Source organism: Motacilla alba, chromosome 21 (genome assembly GCF_015832195.1).
Source record: "Motacilla alba alba isolate MOTALB_02 chromosome 21, Motacilla_alba_V1.0_pri, whole genome shotgun sequence".
Lineage (NCBI taxonomy): Eukaryota > Metazoa > Chordata > Aves > Passeriformes > Motacillidae > Motacilla > Motacilla alba.
In genome coordinates, this window is record NC_052036.1 from 256,603 (window position 1) to 275,555 (window position 18,953).

Sequence of the window (18,953 nt, forward strand, 5' to 3'; positions counted from 1 at the left end):
CATGTGGAACCTGAGCTGTCAATGTTCTCGTGCAACTGAACTGTTTGTTAAATGCTCAGGCAAGCAGGAGCTATTGAAGATGGGAACCTATAACTGTGTGAGGGCTCACAGGTTTAGTAAATGCCAGCAAAGAAAACCATAAGAGGCAAGGAGATGAAAGTAATGTCCGAGATTCCTTTTGGATTTTTTCCCCACTGTCCTGTTGTATGCTTGAAACAGAAAAGAGCAAAACTGAGAGACATTTTCCTTAGAGATCTTTGGTTAAGGATCTTCAGTCCCAACTAAGGACATGATCTGGTTCAAGCTGAATCCTGGGCAGTGGGCAAGGAACCCCCATAGTCAAGAACGAAACTGAATCTGTACTGAAGCATTCTGGCTCACCAGATACATCTCAGTCAGCTTCTGTTTGAGGTTTATTGTTGAATTTTACCATATCATGGTCTTGCTGAGAAAGTAAATCACATTTTAGAGGAAATCTGAATGAAATCGGGTATGTTCAAAATTAGCAAAAGGCTTTTGAGATCGCCCTGCTGATGGCTATATAGCTCCACTGAAGAGCATGTTGCTCCTTTTTGGTCTGTGTTTCAGACCCACTTTTCTGACAGATGCAGATGCCAGCACTTTTGGTTTGGGGGCAGTATTGACACAAGAACACAAAGGACTTGTGAGGGTGGTGCCTTATTACAACACTAAATTAGCTGGAGAGAGATTACTGCACCACTTAAAAGGAACTCCTGCAATGGTTAAATCTATAGAACATTTTCATCCACTGTTCAACACGGAAGTAAAATTGCTTTGGGTTGATGACAGGAAGATGCTGCATAAATAGTTAAGTACGCATCATTTGCAATTTGCTAAATTATATTCTTTCTATCTAGAACGGGCTGTGCAAGGTGTCATTACCTCCTGTTCTATCTGGCTGAGGAGCTGCGCACTCTGGGGCTCATACAGTGAACATCAGAGGGCTGACTGGGCTTTGAGAGAGCTGTGGTCTGGAAGGAGACTCAAGGCTGTCAGAGGCACAGCTCACAACAGTGTCCGAGCCTCCCACCACATTTAGGGTAGCATAGGCAGAGGAGGATCTGTGGAGATAAACAGGACCACCTCAAAAACACTTGCCCATGTGCTCCTCCTAACTAGGCCAGCTCCACAGCACTTCAAAATTAGAAAACTTCCAAACAGAAGGAAGACCATTCAGTCTGTGTTCAACATCCTAGATGAGAGAAATGCAAAAACATAAACAAGAGAAAATAGTAAGTAAATGCAATTAAAAGTAACGATGCAGGTTTAATTAAAGAGCCCTATTCTCCCAACCCTTCATTCTTCAGGGATGCCTCATAAGCAAGAATTCATAGCTTGGGACCTGCTCTCTTTTACTTTTGTAAGAAGAAGTTGGGACATTTACTTTCAGAAGCACATGGGTTTTAACCTGGCAGTGTCTCTCCAGCATACCAAACTCAAGAAGTTTGCTGGTTGTATTTTCAGCAATTTATAAATACTTGCCACAGTTATTATAACAGTTTCACACAGTCCTATTTACTTTAATAATCCCACTTTCACGGCTTTTTTCTTGCTTTCTTACTGTGAACAGGCAAAAATAAATAACTACAGAATGCCAAATCCCAAACAATATGCAAATATACAAAAACTCAGGTTTTGCAAAGATGCCGGTACTATAAACATTATTTCCACAAAATATGTCTCTGCACTATAAGCTTGGCCTGGTTAGTAGAAGTCTAGTCTTTACAGGGACCTAAATATTTAACTCGATTGATGCGTATTGCTAAACTTGACTGCTCAAAATTCATGAGTCAGACTCCACTCTTCCCTGAGCTGCCAAATCACAGGAATTTCACAAAAGCCATCAAAAATTTATTTCTCTGGAAGTTTCCTATTTGTTCTCTGGCTTCTGAGGCTTTTGACAGCACTAGGCCACATTTCCAAGTGTCCTTGTGTAAAGGCAAGTGCTGGAAACAAGTCATTCCAGGAGCTGGGAATCAAAAGAGAACACCAAATACTGGAAGACTCACAATAAAAGCTCAAGACCTGGCAGTGGTCCCACACATGCTCATGTATGTGAGTCACTTTTACTCACATGAGTAGTCACATCAAAATCAGAGGAATTAGCCTATTATTATTAATTATTATTATTTATGTGTGTAGCAATAGCACATAGGAGTTGCGGTTATGGAGCTGGGCCACATTGTGCAAGGCACTGACAAATCCAGAGCAAAACCATGGTTTCTGCCCCAAAGAGCTGATGCTGTAAACACCAGACAAGAGGCAACAGGTGGAGACAGACACAGGCAGGGAAGCACATGGGAAGAGCAAGACGCTCCTGCAAGGGCTTCTGTGTGGGTGTGCTGATGCGGAGTTCCCTGCTGCCAATGAGCAAAATTATCCAAGAGTGTTCAGGTTTGCCTAGCTGCGGCCTAGGGCCCAAATCCTGCAAGCCCTACAGTGGAGGCAGATCCACCCCACAGACCTTTTGTCTGGGCAGGCAGCTGTACCTCCAAAGCCCTGTGCTGAGTGCATGGTGCCAGTGAGCCCAGGCTCTTGGCTCCTGTAGAGGCAACCAGGGGATGACAGAAAAGGTCTCTGTGTATGCGTCTATGGAATCACCACCACAAAATGTGCACATGCAACTGTAATGTATACTCACTGTCTCAGTGAAATGAAAGGTAGAGCTGGGGAAAGTAGTTTAACACAGAAATGTGATGCCTGCCTGTTGGAAATTCAGGTGTGTGAGAACTCTTGTCTCTGATCCTGCAAAGACATCTCCCAGAACCATCCTAGTCTACAAGGCTGCTCATAGCTTGCACATTTGTTCCTTGGCATTTTTGCTAGGATCTAGACCCGCAAAAGTTAGTCCTGTACGCAAATGTCAGCAAAGCCAGCGCAGCCAAACTGGGAAATACTACAGTTGTAGATCTGAGACAACAGTTAGTTCTAGACTTGAGTGAAATCCAGACAAAGAACATTAGCAAAAGCAAAATACTGAAGTTTGGAAGTTTGTAAAATAGCAACTGAACATCATGCCTAGGAAGACCAGCGGGAGAATAAAGCGGTACACACAACCTAGTTATTCGTCATCTCCATGGAGTTTAGTCTCAGGGAACGAAGGTGAACGGGGTCAGCAGACTGCAAAATAGAAAATTTTATAAAATTTACAGTGGTTCTCTGGAAAGGAGGACGAATGGGTAAGAGGAACCGCTGGTGCAGGAACAGGGTAGGGGACAGGCAGCTGCGCGCGCGGGCAGGGAAATGGGGACACTTTCTCGCCTTTTCGCTTGCCAGGGGAGGGTGATCCAGTCCGTGTTTTGCAGGTGCCTCTCCCTTGACTGCCTGCCCTGCCTGCCTAGAGACCGAGTCCGCTCCGTGCCCGCTCCCTCCCGCCGCTCCCCCCTTCCCCACCCCGGGCGGGCCGGGGCGAGCGGCGGCGGGCTCCAGGCCGGGTTTTGCGCGACGCCCGCCCTCCTGTTAGAAATAGGAAAATTCAATAATCAAAGCAAAGGGGAGCGCGAGGAGGAAAAATCCGGGATCAGGGCAAGTTTGATGGCGCATGCGCGCTGCTGCCTCCATCCCAAACACACACACATTTCCCTTGACTTGGAAAGTCAACCAAAGCAGCCCCAAGTGCAGGTAAGCCCGTCCGCTCCCGCCCGGCCCCGGCCCCGCCGCCGGCAGCCCCGGGGCCGGGGCGCTGCGCGGGCGGGCGGCGCTGCCCGGCAGGTGGGCAGCGCTCCGCGCTCCGAGCCGGTTCCCGTGGGGCAGCGCCCACCTCCGCGGGCAGCGGGCAGCCTCTGCGGGCACCGGCCGACAGCGGGGGCAGCGGCGGCCGCCCGGCCCCGCCGGAGGAGGGAGGTGCCGTGGGGGGGGCCGGCGGCGGCGGGGCAGCGCCGTGCCCGCTCGGCGGCGGAGCCGCGGCCGCGGCGGCGCCCGTCAATTTCCAAGACTTTGGCAGGAGCCCGGGCAGGGGACGGGGGAACACGTGCTCCCGCTCCGCGCCGAGGGCAGGTAACCGCAGCCCCGCCGCGCCGCACCACCCGAGGGTCCCGGCGAGGCACTGAGGGGTGGGAGGGGAGAGGCGGCAGCAAAGTTGGGCGAGCGGCAGCTGGAGCGCTCCGCGGACAGGGCCGGGTGCGGCGGGGCGAGCCGTGCCGGGGAACTTTCTGCAAAGTGGCCGGGCCGGGGTCGGCAGCGCTTCTCCCGGTGCCCGCAGTGGCACGGCCGCAGCCCCCCAGCAGGGTCGCGGTGGGCAAGGGCCGCGGCGGCCGGGAGCGCGGGTCGGGGCAGCCGGTGCCCGGCCCCCCGGGCGAAGCAGCAGGTTATTTTTACCCGGTGGTATTTGCAGAATGTGCAGCTGATTTGCCATCCGGAGCCAGGAAGTTTCCCCCTTCCGCCTCCTTCCCCTTTCCCCCTTTCTTTCCCCCGTGCGCGGCGGGGTAGTGGCGGGCGGGGGGACGGCCGACCGGGGTGGCGGCGGGCGGGGGGCGCGGGCCGGGACTCCCGGGGGAGCGGCTGCCCGCGCTGGAGGCTCTGGGGACGGGGAACAGGTGTCCGAGCCGTCACTCATAAACCGGGCCGGTGGGGGGGCGCGGGGCGCGGACGGGGAAGGCGAGGAGCGGCGGCGGGCTGGGGCGCCGAGCGCCGCCGGCCGCGGAGCACCAGTCCCGGGGAGCAGAGGAGGAGCGAGGGGCCGCCGGGGCGCGGAGCAGAGGCGGGCTCGGCGGCGGCCCGGAGCGGCGAGCGAGCTGTCAAGAAGCTCGGGCGGGCGCGGGGCTGGCGCTGCCGCTCGCCTCGGGCTGTGCGGCGGGCAACTTGTGCGGCAAACTTTGAGGGGTGGGCTGCGGGCGGAGGCCGCTCCGAATCACGGCAGGTTGGATCGACCGACTCGAGCCCTCCTGCTCTTTCGGGTCGGAAAGGTGAAACTTCTCAGGAGCCTCACGTCCACCTTCTGTGTGCCCCCTCCTGTCCGCGCTGCTCTGCACAGCGGGTCCTGGCAGCTCGCTCCCTGGAAGAGTAGCTGTCTCTCCCAAAACTTCATTGATTAATTTATTTCCTCTATTGATTTACTGACTGTCAGGGTGGTATAATTTCTTGCGAAGGTTTCGGACTTCTCATTTCAGAAGTCCTGCCTGCTTCCCATCTACCTTTTATCTGTGTGTCGCTGCCACCTTGTTAGCTACTCTAAAGGTGGCTTGGAAGAGTTTATGGGAGAATATTGTTGAACTTCAGTAATCAAGTTTCCAGATCTTATGCCTCCTGTTTAATTTATTAGACTAGTTATTTATTCTGTTGATGATAATCTGTTGCTGGTTTCTATGGAGATGTTAAACTGATCTCTTTCAGAAATCAAACTCCATATGCACTAAAACGTTTAAAGGAGCAGCGTCCCCTTTTGTTTTCAGACTTTGTACCTTTTCAGTGCTTTTACTGGGCTCCTGTATATTTTATATATTAAAGCCTGAAGTTGAAGCTTTGAGCAAGACAGAAGTTATTATGGCTAACAGAAAGTCAGGGCTTTGATCCTTTTTTTGCATCATCATTTAAAACAGATCATTTTTCCCCCCTCATCACACAAGATAGCAGAACCCTTTCAAGATCAAAGCGTCCAGCTAAAAACTATTGTTTAAAAAAAAAAAAAAAAAACCAGAAAAAGAGACAGTTAAATTAGGGGGATGTTTCCTTAATCTGCTTATTTTGTTCTAAAGATTTTTTTTAGCATTGTCAACACAACAACAACAGAAACTTGTGGCAACTATATTGTTATTTTTATACCTTCCAAGTCTTTTTAAAGTTAAAATAAGTTCAAAGTCAAATATCTCCAAAGATAAAGTGCTTGTTAGGGTGTTTTTATTACTTGGTTTCTCAATGTGGAAGGTCAGAATCCAGAAAGCTACTGCATTAGAGAAGGTTTTAATAGTCTTTGTCTCATCTTAATGAGAGAGCAATCTAAAAAACATTTTCCCTGCAACGTTTATAAATGATTTCAAAGAAGTCTCTCTGCATATAACTCAGTTTTCATTATTTCTTAACTTATCCATTGCATTATTACATGTGATTCAGTGTGATACCACTTTAGAACTAAAGTAATTGAGGTGAGAAATTTTTTTTCTGCTTAAAATTTGAGAAGTCCTGGTAAGCCGGTGTGTTGATTAGGTTGATGCACAGTGCACACCAGTTGTGGGTTTTTGCTCATCTTTTAGAGAAAAGTTCAAAGATTTGCAAAAAATATACTACCAACACAATGCATGTTTAACACAGTGAAAGAACCCCTTGTTGTACTTTCTTTTAGTGTATCTTCAAAATGTTTCCACTCCCTAAATGAGAGCTGTTTTACCTCTTGGTGTGCTTCTTTAGTGATCCTAAAATAAAAGAATAATCCTAGAGGAAATAGTGTATGTAACCCTTATAACTTATATATATTTGTGTGTGTGTATACATTTATATTTCATATATATATATATATATATATATATATGTATATATACATATGTATATATACATAAACATATATGGAAAACATCAAGTAGTTTATGATATGTCCATATTAGACTTAAATATTTTTTTCCTTGTAAATTGTTTCCCCCTTTTTTTTTTCTCTGTGTGTGTGTGTGTGTGTGTTTGCGTGTGTGATTTAATGTGTGGGAGATCATTTAAAATTTTTTGTAAGTATTCTGTTTATTTGTTTGATTTGAATTGCAAACAGAATTGACTCTGACAAGTAAAAAGAGGAGGGGGAAAAAAGGAAACACTATGGCTTTAAACTCAGGAGTTTGCATATTCTCCTTGTATCTTTCCCCTTTGCTAATTATTGTGTTGTTTTCAGAGCAAATATGTCATATCCATGGCGACCAGGCAGGTTTATTGTCTTTCAGAAGCAATAGCTCACATAAGTAATTAATGACTTCTTTTTTTTTCCTCTGGCTTAGGTTAAACAGATCATTCAAGGAAAGTCATATCTCTCTCTCCTTCTCTCTCTTTTTTTTTTTAGCCCAGTGACATAAGAACATGAGTTAGAACAAGAAAATACTTTATCCAAGAAGTCAACAGCTTATTTTTCCTCATTTCTTTTTAAAAGATCTAAGTGTCAGCTTTCCACACACATGACATTGTCATTCTTGCAGTTTCAGAGCAAAGCCTTTGTACAGGGAAAAGCCTCTGAAAGCTGGAGTTAAGTTGGTGTTGTACAGCTGAGCAAAGTGTCTCTGGGTGCATGTGGCGGGATGTTATTCTTGCTTAAGGGTTTTGCTGTGTACTGGGATTAAAAACGTTTCCCTCACTTTCCCCCCCCCCTCCAATTCTATCTGTATTAAAATCAGTGTTAAAATAAAGGTGTGTTTTTGTATCTTGCAGATTGTAATTCAAACAGTTTCCAGGAAAGAATTAGTAATTCATTTTTATATACAGCATATATACACACACGCTTGAGCTCCACCCAAAACAATCAAGCTAGCTGGAAAAAAAAAAACCTTATTTCCTTTTTCTTTTCAAGCCCAAGCAAACTTGCACAGTAACTTTCAAAAGCCTATTAAAAATAGCCCCCCATTTTTGCAAGGAGTTTGCTGCAGGTATGAATCTTGTTCTTTCCCTTTCCAACTATGTTTCTTCCTATTAAAGCTGAATTTGCTATCTGTCCAAGCCAGAGGCTGGTTATCCACCATGATTTACTGAGGTGATGGTTGCCCCCTCCCACACTCCTCCCAGCACCTTCACCCCCGTTTTGTTTTTGCTAATTTCATTTTCAGAAGGATTTATACTCAGTCCAGCTATATAAATTCCTTGGGAGATAAAAGCGCCACACACTTCCATAAACAAAGGCTTTTACTTGCATCCTGTCTTCCTTTTTTTCTTAAAGTAAAAAGGAAAAAAACCCTAAAAACAAAACCCCAAGCCATCTGATTGAAGCAGGTATCATAAATGCATGCTGGTAATGATTCTGTATTCCACAATGCTGCTACTTTAACTTTTAAAATATGTTTCCTTTCTGGTTTGTAACATTAATCAAAGAGCCGCTTCCTTCCAAATTTCCACAGACTGGGGCTAATTAGAACCACTCGAATCATATTTTGTAAATTCCATGTGGATGTTACTTTAGGTTTCAAGATTGCGAGTGCTTCAGGTTTAGTCTGGCTAGGTACTCTTAAGGTTATCTTTATTAATGTTTCTGTCTCCCAAACCAATTCAGGGTTTCTCTCTATTTATCCCAAATAGATTTGTGGGTTCACACACAGGGGTATGTCGGAAATAGATGTTACAAGTAGGAAAAAGAAAAGCCGAGAAGGAAGGAGATTTTGCAGTGTAGTTCCAAAGAGCAACAGAGAACCTCCTAAGTAACGTGAAGCTGAGGATTCAACAGACTTGATAATTGAGCCCTTAACCTTCTGATGTCTGTATCAGAAAAACAGAGTCTAGAGGAGGGAGACAAAGAATGAAAGCAAATACTGGGTAGGAGGAAGCTGAGGAGATGACTGAAATACTGAGGTATAGTTCAGGATACGTATAGATCAGTATTATGATGTTTCCTTAGGCTCAGTTTTTCCCTCTGGTGAAACGTAGCTGGTTTAAAGGTGGCTTCGGGAGAACCTGATGTTTCCAGTGCAGCCGAGAGTCTGGCGTTTCTGTGGTGTGTGCAGATGCAACTTGAAGAGACTTCTCTTGGAATTTTTGTTTATGTTTCCCTCTTTCCTTTTGTTTTTGAAGGACTCACTAGTGATTTTATTTTTTTTTTTAATCCTTATGGGAAGTTAAATAGCTAGAAGTTGGAAGTTTTCAGGTTGTGATTACTGGGCTGTGCTAAAGGGATTTGAATCGAACCTCTTCGAACATCCGACAGGGTGACTGTTTCCATGCTCTGGTGTAGCATTTCTCTCCCGTACATTTGGTGTACCTAAATAGGGTATCTAAGAATTAGGGGGCAGTTGGCTTTCACAGACATCTCAAAGTTAACTTGCTTTTGGTATATAAGACTTCAGCTTTAAAGAAAAGCAAGGGTGCATCATAAATTTTGCTAAAATTAATCAACCGTTTAAGAGCTCCACATTAACGAGGTCTTCCAGGCAAGCAGCTTTCTTTTCTTCTTTTTCATTCAAAGTGTGAGAGGTTTGAGGTAGAGGAGGGGGGAACATGAGTAAGAAGAGGAAAAGAATGGAATTTGAGGAGAAATAATAAAAACAAAAAAGGCTGGATTTGTAGAATATAAATCCTCATGTGTCCTTGATCCATATTATCAGGGGTTTTTTGGGGTTTTTTTTTTTTTTTTTGTCGGATTTGTCCTGTGTGCCTTTGACGGAAAAGGCACGTAGAGAGAGAGAGAGAGAGAGCGCGACAGAGGGGGAGAGAGAGACGTGTCACTGCTTTGGAGCTCATTATCATTCTTAATAAGTCTTAAGGAATAAAGAGGAGCATTGAGTGTAAATGCTGGGTAATCCTAACACTCCTCAAGGTGAGAGGAGTCTCGAGGACACAGAGAAAGAGAGTGAGGAGGAGGGGGCTACTGTGGGAGAGGAGACGAGATGTGGATGGAAGTGGTTTTTAGGGGAGGGGGCGCAGCTTAGTAGGGCTTGCGCCTCCGGGACACTTCGGGTCCGTTCCACGGGCCCATGCTGGCGCAAGTTGTCTCCAAGTTTGCGTCCCAGAGATCTCCCGGGTTTGCACCCGAGCAAGCCGGCTGGAGCTCGTGGCTGAGGCGCCGGCCTGTGCGGGTGCCGCTGCGCGGCGGGGCCGCTCGGGGAGGGCTGCGGCCGGCGCTCACCCCGGGCCGGGGCGCTCACCCCGGGCCCCGCTGCCCGGGCTCGGGCTCGCGTCTCAGCCGGCGCGCCCCGTCCTTCGCTCCTTTCCGCGTCGGTCTGCTTGGATGTCTCAACTCCTTCTCTTCGCCCGAATTTCCTGAAGCGTCTCCCTGCGCGGCTCGGACACTAGGTGGCTTAAAGCACAGGCTCGGCTCTGCTCTGCTGGCAGCTGCCAGCGTTCATTCACTCTTTCTGGTGGGCTCCCTTATTCAGACTTCAGGCTGACAGCAAAACATGGAGATGTCTTTGAGTCCGTTATGGATTCAGATATCGCACGACCTCCTTGGCAGTGTGTTTGCAGTCGCGTTCGGGGATATGAGCCCTTGGAGAAGGAAGAAAGAGGACATTGATGAAACTAAGTCAGAGGCTGGGCTTCTTGCTTTGATGATAAGGAGTCAGGAACCTGCTGGTGTTGCTGAGTCCTTCCCTCTCCAGGCATATTTCGCCATACCCGTTCTAAAGGGTGTGTGTGTGCTCCTTTTGGAAAAAAACATTTCAGGGTTGGCATCACTCTTTTTACAGTGCTGATGTGTAATGGAAGATGCTGAGCTTTCAGTGATGCCCACTGGCCCTTCTTTCTGGTCTCTTATCTCAACTCCAGTTGCAGGCAGAAGGGATTGCTGTAATTGGGAATTTGCCTAATGCATCCAAAGCCTAAGGAAGGGGAGTGGAATAGCACTCGAATATTTTTTATCCCTCCTGCAGTCTGTGTTGTCTCTCTGGTTCAGCCCTTAGCTTCTGGCTGAAGTAGGAGCTTTACCTTTTAAAAAATTATTCCAAATACCTTGGAGCAGGTGGGAAGGAGGTGTGGATCCTGAGTTTTGATCAGTTGGCAGAAGCCAAATGCAGTGAGGTGGAAGTCTTGCTAAGTGCTAATTTTTCTGGGTCCAGGTGCTTGGCATCAAGTTAAAGTATTACATTTGTAATATTATTAGGTATTCAGTTATTGTAATATTATTAGGTATTAAGTTATTAGTAATGGAACTGTGGAGCTTGCCTGTACTTGACATAGAACTGCTTAGGAGCTGTATTAGGCCTGAATTCATCCTGGTTTCTCCAGTAGTGTCCTTCCAGCATGCCTCAGCCCTGATCTGGAAGGAGTGGGAGGAAACTCGAATGCAGTTTTTGTGCATCATCTGTCTTTTGAACTCTTTCCTGAGACAGCTAATGAATTGTAGCAAGGGGGCTCCATTTCTTGTACAGAGGGATCTGCCTGCAACCCCTCTCCCTCACTCTGTTGATGAGGTGCCAGCTAATACCTTTCACGCATGATTGAGCTGGTCTAGAATAGGACCTGGAGATACAAGAGTCTGTGCTCGCAGGGTTGGCTCTAGAGCCATCCAGCTGCCAAGGCCTCGTGCGTAATAACTGCTGTAGGAAAAGACACAGCAGAACTGTCAGTTCTTAGGGGCCCTTGGGGGCCTTTGGCTCCTTGCCCGCCGTGGTGTTTTGGGGTAGTTTTCTCTCCAGAAGGTATCCTATTTTTGGTCTGCCACCAGTGATGCTGTTTTGAAACAACATTGGAAACAACTCCCAGATTCAAAGCCATAGGGCTTGTCATTTCAATGACAATACAACAAGTCACCTCAGAGTTGGTCTCTGAGGCTGCTCCTGATCCTTTTGTGTGTGAAGTCAGCTGGCAAGGTTGGTCTCAGTGCTGGGAGGGCAGCACATTGTCACACATACCATCATCCATCAGACTTGGGAAGGAACAGGGTAGATGAACTCTACAGGTTTTTCAGGGAGTTTTTTGGTTTGGATGCTATCCTTTAAAACAACAGTGAGAACTGGAAGACTTAAGAGAGAGAGTCCCTTGATGGTCTGTTTGGAGCTGTGAAGAGGGGTCTTGTTTCAGCTGTCTATTAAAATGTGTTGTGTAGTGACACTTGGGAGGGGCCTGAGGAACAAGTGCTAAGAGTGTGACCCAAGCGTAACTTTGACTGCTGGGCTTGGAGAATAGTTGACTGGAAAATGCGTCCTAAAAGTACAAGATAGCTTGGTTCTGATCCCTGCTTGTATTTGAAGGTGGGGATGGCAGTTGACTTTCACTTATGAGCCAGTTCTTTTCTTTCCTGGTTTTGCTTCTGCTTTCAACAGCAAAGGTACTGGGACATTTTATTTCTAAGCAGTCTGAACTGCCAGCCCTACACCTTTCCCAGTGTGGATAGGCAGAGCTTTCTAAATGAGAAGACGTGAATGTACCCAGCATAAATGCAAACTGAGCTATGTGATCACAGCCTGTGGCCTCGGGGTATCTCCCTCCTGCCCCACTCAGCCCATCTCCATGCCAGGAAGAGTGAGGGCTGCACAGAATCATGCTTGTCTGCGTGGTGCATGATGAGGCTGGCAGAGCAGTTGGGAGGCTGGCAAACAGCTCCCAGGCAGCCTGGCTGCCTCCCCATGGGAGCTGTGTCTGCAGAACATCCTCTCCAGAGGGCTGCTGGTGATGAGCCCCTCCCTGTACCAGTGCCTCAGGCTGGTCCAACTTGATACGAGGGGAGCAGTGTCCTTTCACACTAGTGAGGCAGCAGAATCTCTCCCAGGGGTTATTGTAACCTCTCAGCAGCGATTTGCAAACAGGCATTCGGAGATAAAGTCTTGCTGCCGAGCTCAGGGCCAGTAGGGCAGATAAGAAATGCGGCAGGTTTATGAAAGGGAAGGTGTATGAAATGCAGCCTGCATCTCCCATTTCACTGCACTATGCCAAAACACACAGTTTCTTATTTCAGTCACTGTGATCTTTCAAGGAGGTTAATTTCCATGACGAACTCTGGGCCACGTGCTTGGAGGATTTATCTAATTAGACTGACACTTTTCTTTTTTAAAAAAGAAAATTAAGCTGCACCTTGGAGGACTTAAGTATTTTAAACTGTGGGAGCAGCAGTCGGTAGTGTGATCCCTGCTCACAGAGCAGTGAGAGAGGAAATTTCCCCTTTTCCAGTCTCCTGTTTAAGACTTCACCAAAGGTCCCCATTTACCTAATTTTCTTACTTGGTGACTGGTCCTAAAGAGTATTTTATCCTTCCTGAGTCCCTAAAGCCTTAGCTGGCTATTTAACTGATGTAAACTGTTGGTGTTCTGGGCTGTTACGTATTCAGGATGGAGCAGAGGGTGAAGGAGAGACCTACTTACGCTCCTTAGCCATGTCCTAGAAAAACTGCATCCTCCCAGGACAGTGAATGGTGTGCCTGCAGCCATGTAATGACTGATGTCCCTCTCACCATGCTTGGGCACCTCATGCTCCTGAATGTGTGTGCTGTGGAAGCTGGTGTGACTGTCCTTGTCTTATCTGTGGTCACAAAGAATAGTGAGTCCCAGGAGAGCCCCCTATCCCTTCATCCAGCCTTGTTTCAGTTGGATCATGTTTGGACTTCTGCTAAAAATGCCTTTCAGACAAGAGCTGGGACTGGGACCATGCTGTAATGAAAATAGAGGATTTTAGATTAAGGCAGTTACATGCAGGCAAGTCCCGTGCTTCCCTCGTGCTGGGTATCTTTCACACTTGCAGGCACAGTGGATGATGCTGGTATTGTTCCCATCAGAGGGCTCCTGGAGTCCCGCTCACACTCTCTGTGAAGCCTGCTGCTTTCCCGTTATTTGGCAGCTCCTTGTGTTCCTGCGTGTGAATCCAGGTTCAGATCACTTCAGGTCTGGTACTGCTCCAGCTGTTTATCCTAGTAAAGGAGATGGAAGGAACATTTTCTCAGGGCACCATGTTTGCTGCACTAAACTCCAACAACTCAGACCACGTCTTGCAGCCCAGGTTGGAGCAGAGTAGCATCTGTGGAGAGGGAAGTGTCCATGCAAAAGGGGCAGCATAAGAGTAGCCTTGTGACCTCTGGTGATAATACATTGAATCCTGTGGTGCTGTTCATGGTGCAAGACTCTGCACAGAGTGAGAAAAATACAGCAGCTTCATCCAAGGAGATGGTCACTGGGCATTCCACAATCCCCAGCTAATGTACTGAGGAATCTGTAGTGGATTGAACCTGAGATTTAATTTTAATTCGTATTTGGTGAGTAAAGGAACAAAAATAGATATTTCCTTTCCTACACCGCCCCCCCCCCCCCGCCCCCCCCGACCTAAGCAAAAGAAAAAGAGAAAGTAAAATAATAGAACCTACCAGGCACTCCGAGGGCTAACCAATAGGAGCTCTGTTGGCTGGGGAGCAATCGTTCTGGCTTGGTCAGCCATCCCTAACAAGTTACGGGTTGTATAAACTCCCAGCTTACAGCTGTAAATTTACTCAATTTTGAATACAGCCACAAGCTGGCTCAGCAAGATCTGAAACTCTCTGCTCCAGTAGTCCTGCTATGCTCGAAATTCACATTTGGGGGGCCCCTGCTTTATACACATGGAACTGTGGAGGGCCAGGTCATGGGCTGCATCCCACACAGCTCCAGATTGAAAGGAACCTCCCCAGTACAAACCATGGTGTTAATTTATCCTTCCCTGGCATTTTGCTTCCTCGCCTTGGGTGAATGCTTCTTGATCTCCATAGCTGCAGGTCCACTGCCCCTGTGACTCTTCTGTCCCTCACCTTGAGATGGGGAGCTTGGTCCAAGATAGGTTTCCTTGCAGAGTGTTTGCAACACAGTGCCCGGAACAGCAGTGCTGTCTCTGATGGATGCTGTAGTGGGTGGGCAGGATTTGGTCCATACACAGTCCTGAGCCCTTCCTGCAGTGTCTGCTCAGCCCTTGCTGAGGTGGAGTCTGTGGGTATTTGCTTGAGTGACTGAGAGTAAAAGGAGAGCTCTGACTTCAGGGTTTTTTCCTGCAGAAGTGACTGATCTCTCTGAACACCTGTAGTGTTGCAACACTGGATACTCCTAGATAGCTGAACTTTTGGCTTATATTTGAGGCACTGAATCCTGCCACAAACAGCAGCATGTTATTTATGTTGAAAGAGAATTTATCCCAGTCACACAGTTAACTTTGGCTACCTCTTACATGTTCAGAAATTGGACAGTTTATAGCAGTGTAGAGAAAGAGGGACATATGCACCTGAGCCCACATGTCCTCTTACTGCTGACTACATTTCCTCATATTTCTAACGGGGAAGCATTTTGTCTTGGAATGAGACATCAAGTATTGTCATGTTACTCTCACTGACGCCTTGCTCTTCAGCAAAAGTGAGGTGATATTTTCTGTTACCTGGAATGAGCTTGGAAGGTAGAGATGGCTTGAGGAATGACCAACCCCAGACCTCCTCAACATGCATCTGTCAGCCTCTGCCCTGGGGTGCTGCCTGGCTCTGAACCAGCTCATGTCCATCTTCAGTGCAGCAGAATGGTGACGGCAAAGGTTATGGGGATAGTGTGGTTCCAAACACAGCAAGTGTTCGCTCCTGAATTCAGCTCCCTACAAATAAATGAAAAGGAGTGGTTGCAAATAAAAGATCCACAAGAGGTTTCCTCTCCTGTCTTCCTCGTCTCCCCTGTGGAGTTCTGCTGGCTCTGCCTCTGGCTCCCAAAGGGTTAAGGTGACTCATGCCCCTCTCACCAGATATGCTGGCAGGAACGATTCATCCCAGACACTAATTGGTGGTGTTTGCTCTGCACTTTCTCGCTCTGGTTTTGATGAAAACATTTAACCAGGAGCTTAGTGTGCAGAGGCTCCCAGCTGACAGCACTGGGCTGGCTTTACCAAGTTGTCCTTGCTGTGTGTAAATTCAGCAGCCAGGCTTAGAGGTGGCGGGGGAGGACAAACATGCCTGGCATCACAGCTCCTGGCCCTTTGGTTCCACTCTTCAGAATGCTCTTGCCTATGGGAATCTTTGGGCTCAGACCCATATCTGCTCTAGTCTGCAGGTGCCTTTCTGTACCTGGACAGCTGTTGGCATTGGAAGCCAGTTCAGGGCCTTGGGACAAGGCTGCAGAGGTGGGAAGAGAGGTCCTGATAGGTTCCGTAGGGCCTGGTCTTACCTGAGAGCAGGGCTACGACTTGGTAGAGCTTGGGAAATTTGTTCCCAAGACCATCTGGCTGGCAGTCCTGGGGGATTCTTCCCCAGAAAACAGGCTCTGACAGGCCCTGTGCCACAGAGTGGTGAAGGTACTGGGTTCTATTACGTGAAGATGACCTAATAATTATTTCCTGTGTCACTTGGAAGCTTGTGCAGGACTTCCCCAACACAGTCTTGCATCAGAGTTGTTTCAGGTAATAATAACCTGCTCATCTATAGGTTCTTCAAAGGGGCTTCATGTGAAGAAGTCTGAGATGGTTTTAATTTTTGCCATGCGAGTGATAGAGAAGTTGCCATGTCCTTATGGAGTTAGTCTTGAGAGTGGACACGTCCAAGCTCCTCAGTTTCTGCGTCACAGAACCTGTAGGCAACTGCAGAAACTGAAACATTCCCCGGGGAGATGCCAGTTTATCTCTGCTGCTGCTGGAAAATGCATTCAAATTTCTGCCCAAACAGGAGATAGTGACATGCAAGAAGTTCATCTGACCCATCAGGGCTGCCACTGCTCTGATATTTCTTTACTTTTCTCTCCTTATCTCTGGTGATCTACCCTATGAACAACAAAACAAATCCAGATGGGAAAATTTATAAACCAGAAAATCTGGATTCCCTCTTCCTGGAAAAGCATGATCCCTTGTTCTCAGCCGCCTCCGTGTGTCATGGGGTCTGCCATGAAGAGATGCCAGAACTGTTGCAAGAGGCCGGGCCTGTGTCTGCCTTAAGGAAACTGAGCAGCAACGTAATACCCTGTGTGAGTGTGGGTTTCCAGAGGAGATGTGCTGCTCTGGGGAAGCAGGATTTGCCCTCATGAGAGTGGTTCAACAAAGGCATTTGTTCTCTTTCTGTCCATTTCAAGAACTTGCTCATATCATGCTGAACTGATTATGTCTATTGAGGGAAATTTTCTGCCTCTTCCCTCTCCCTGACTATTGATAGTCTGGAACTAAATACATATGTCTCATTAAACACAGAAAGAGCCATGCCAGGCCACCACTGCACAACGTGCTGCCTGTTATCAGCCTGGAGAAAGGGAGCAAACAGGTGTAGGATAACAGTGCAACTGAGAGAGACCAAAGTGCATCACAAAATAAACAAACAGCCAGTGCTCCAGCTCCCCCAAATGCACCATGTAGTTCCAAGGGTCTGCAGTGTGCTTCAGAACATGCTCTGAGCAAGTACCGTCGTTTAATTTGCAGCCAGAAATGAGTTGATAATTTTCTGCATTGTAGGGGTGTCTGGAAGCCCCGTGCCCCTTCTGTTGTGCTTGGGACTGCAGGAGCAATGGGAGCTCCCTGCCTCCAGAGCTTACAGTGGTGGGGAAAGAGGCCATTTACAGGATTGACCATCTGTGGGTCTGACATGGGTCATGAAATCAAAAGTGTAGGCCTGGATGAAGTACTAAAGGCATCTGAGCCTTCCCTTACCGTAAGTAAAGGCTGTAACTTTTTACTGTGACCTTCACAACCTTTACTGTTCTCAGGGAAGAGCCCAGTCTCTGTGGTGTGACAGTCTTTCCTCCTAAGATTTCTTAGGTGAGGATATTTGTACCAGCATTTTATTTAATTTCTTTGTACCTCTTCATGCTGTGTGAATCTTCTGTTGTCCCTTGTGCTCTGGGGCTGGCAGAGCTTGCAGTGGTGCTGCTGGTATTTTTTGTTGCATTTAGTGAAGCAGTGGCTTGGCTTACTGTACCCCAGCAGCAGCCAGCGCTTTAGTGACTCAGCCCCTGGAATTATGCTTACCCAACAATACCTTTTGTCCTTTGCCCAAGACTTCTGGCCAAGAAAAAGGGAAAAAGGAGGAGGGAGAAAAGAAAGAAAAGATAAAATTCTGCATTTAGTTGTCCTTTCATCACAGGTGGTGCCAGTTGGTTTTTGCTTTATTTGTACAGGGTGGGGAAAAGAGAAAAAGAAAACAAGGTGGAACTCAGACAAGGCCCAGGAAATGTTTGAACCTGACAACAAACTTCCTTTGTTCGGGGAGCAGGGAAAGAGAACAGAAAAAAGGGACAGAAGACCAGTTGAAACCAACCTTAGCCCTGTGCTCTTGGGCAGTTTTCTTTTTCCTACTCTATATTGTGTGGGGTCTTTTGTATTGCTTGGTGTCTTGTGATAATTTTGTTTGCACAAGGGCTTTTGTGTACTGCCTTCTAGAAGGTGGACAGATGAAAGGTTTCCTGGGGACACATTTGTTATTTGGATGGGGAGGATTTGTCAGTAGTTCTATCATTTATCTATCATTATCTATCATTTATTCATGCTTTGCATGATCCTTCTCCTCCAGCCATGAAGATCAAGATGACTAGAGGGAAAGCATGAAGGACCATGCTTCTCAGGAGGAGAGACAGATGAGCAATTTAGGGGCTAGGCAGGCAAATCCTGATTAAAAAGCAGAAACCAGAGGGTTTTGTTAAGGAGAAAGTGAAGAGAACCACGAGGGCAGCTGTTAGGGATACTGCCTAGGGGACCCCTGAGTACCACCTGGTGCTGCGTCACACACCATCCTTTTTTTTCAGGTTGGCACAAAATCTCTTAATGAATCATCTTGCAATGTTATTCTTCAAAAAGAAGAATTGGGAGTTGTGAGGTAGCTGCCCAAGGGGCACTGGAAATTAGAGGAATCTGCTGCTGTGTGGGACAAAATGGATTCTGGTGGGGTTGGGTTCATCGGGGTCATTACAGCCAGTTCATTGGTGGTACAGTATGGTGCGATCAGGGCCATGCAGCACTCTTGGACCTTGGTTGGAGCACGTAGAAGTGTTTTTCCATCCAAACAGGTGATGACAGCTCTCTGTGACAGGCACCTGGCAGTCCATATGGGTTACAGCTGGCCTGGGCTGGGGTGACACTCAAGGGATCTGTTTCTCTCAGGAGATGCCCCTCCCTAGGAGGCTGCCTCGTACCCCCCCAAACTGCCCTGTACTTCTTAGCTCTTGGCTGTGTGGTGTTGTAGTGGTCTGGCAGTGCTGGAATGACTGGGTAGCGAGGAGACTGGGATGAAAGGCTGTTCAGTCCTTTCTTGCCGAGCTTAGAAATATGTTACACAATGCTCAGTTAATCTCTGTTATCTCACTTGGGTATCACGAAACATTGTGTCAAAATGAGTGAGCGAAGTTGTGGGTATCACCTGTATTGCAGATGCTGGCCATGCTCTCCAAAGAAAGATTAAATATTTTCACCTGGCGTAAAGTGCAGAG

The 18,953-nt window shown here is 47.3% G+C and overlaps 1 protein-coding gene across 21 annotated transcripts in view; it reads left to right on the forward strand.

The window, feature by feature from the left end:
* Positions 1 to 3,094: 3,094 nt before the first annotated feature.
* Positions 3,095 to 18,953, forward strand: part of CASZ1 (castor zinc finger 1) — a 192,573-nt gene continuing 176,714 nt past the window's right edge. For 13 of the 21 annotated variants that reach the window (XM_038159641.1, XM_038159661.1, XM_038159639.1 and 10 more), the window contains exon 1: positions 3,096 to 3,642. The gene's annotated coding sequence lies outside the window, so the exon portion shown is untranslated. Of the gene's footprint in view, positions 3,643 to 3,665; positions 4,018 to 18,953 lie in introns of those variants that run through there. The other 8 variants (XM_038159643.1, XM_038159651.1, XM_038159659.1 and 5 more) reach the window with 2 other exon arrangements.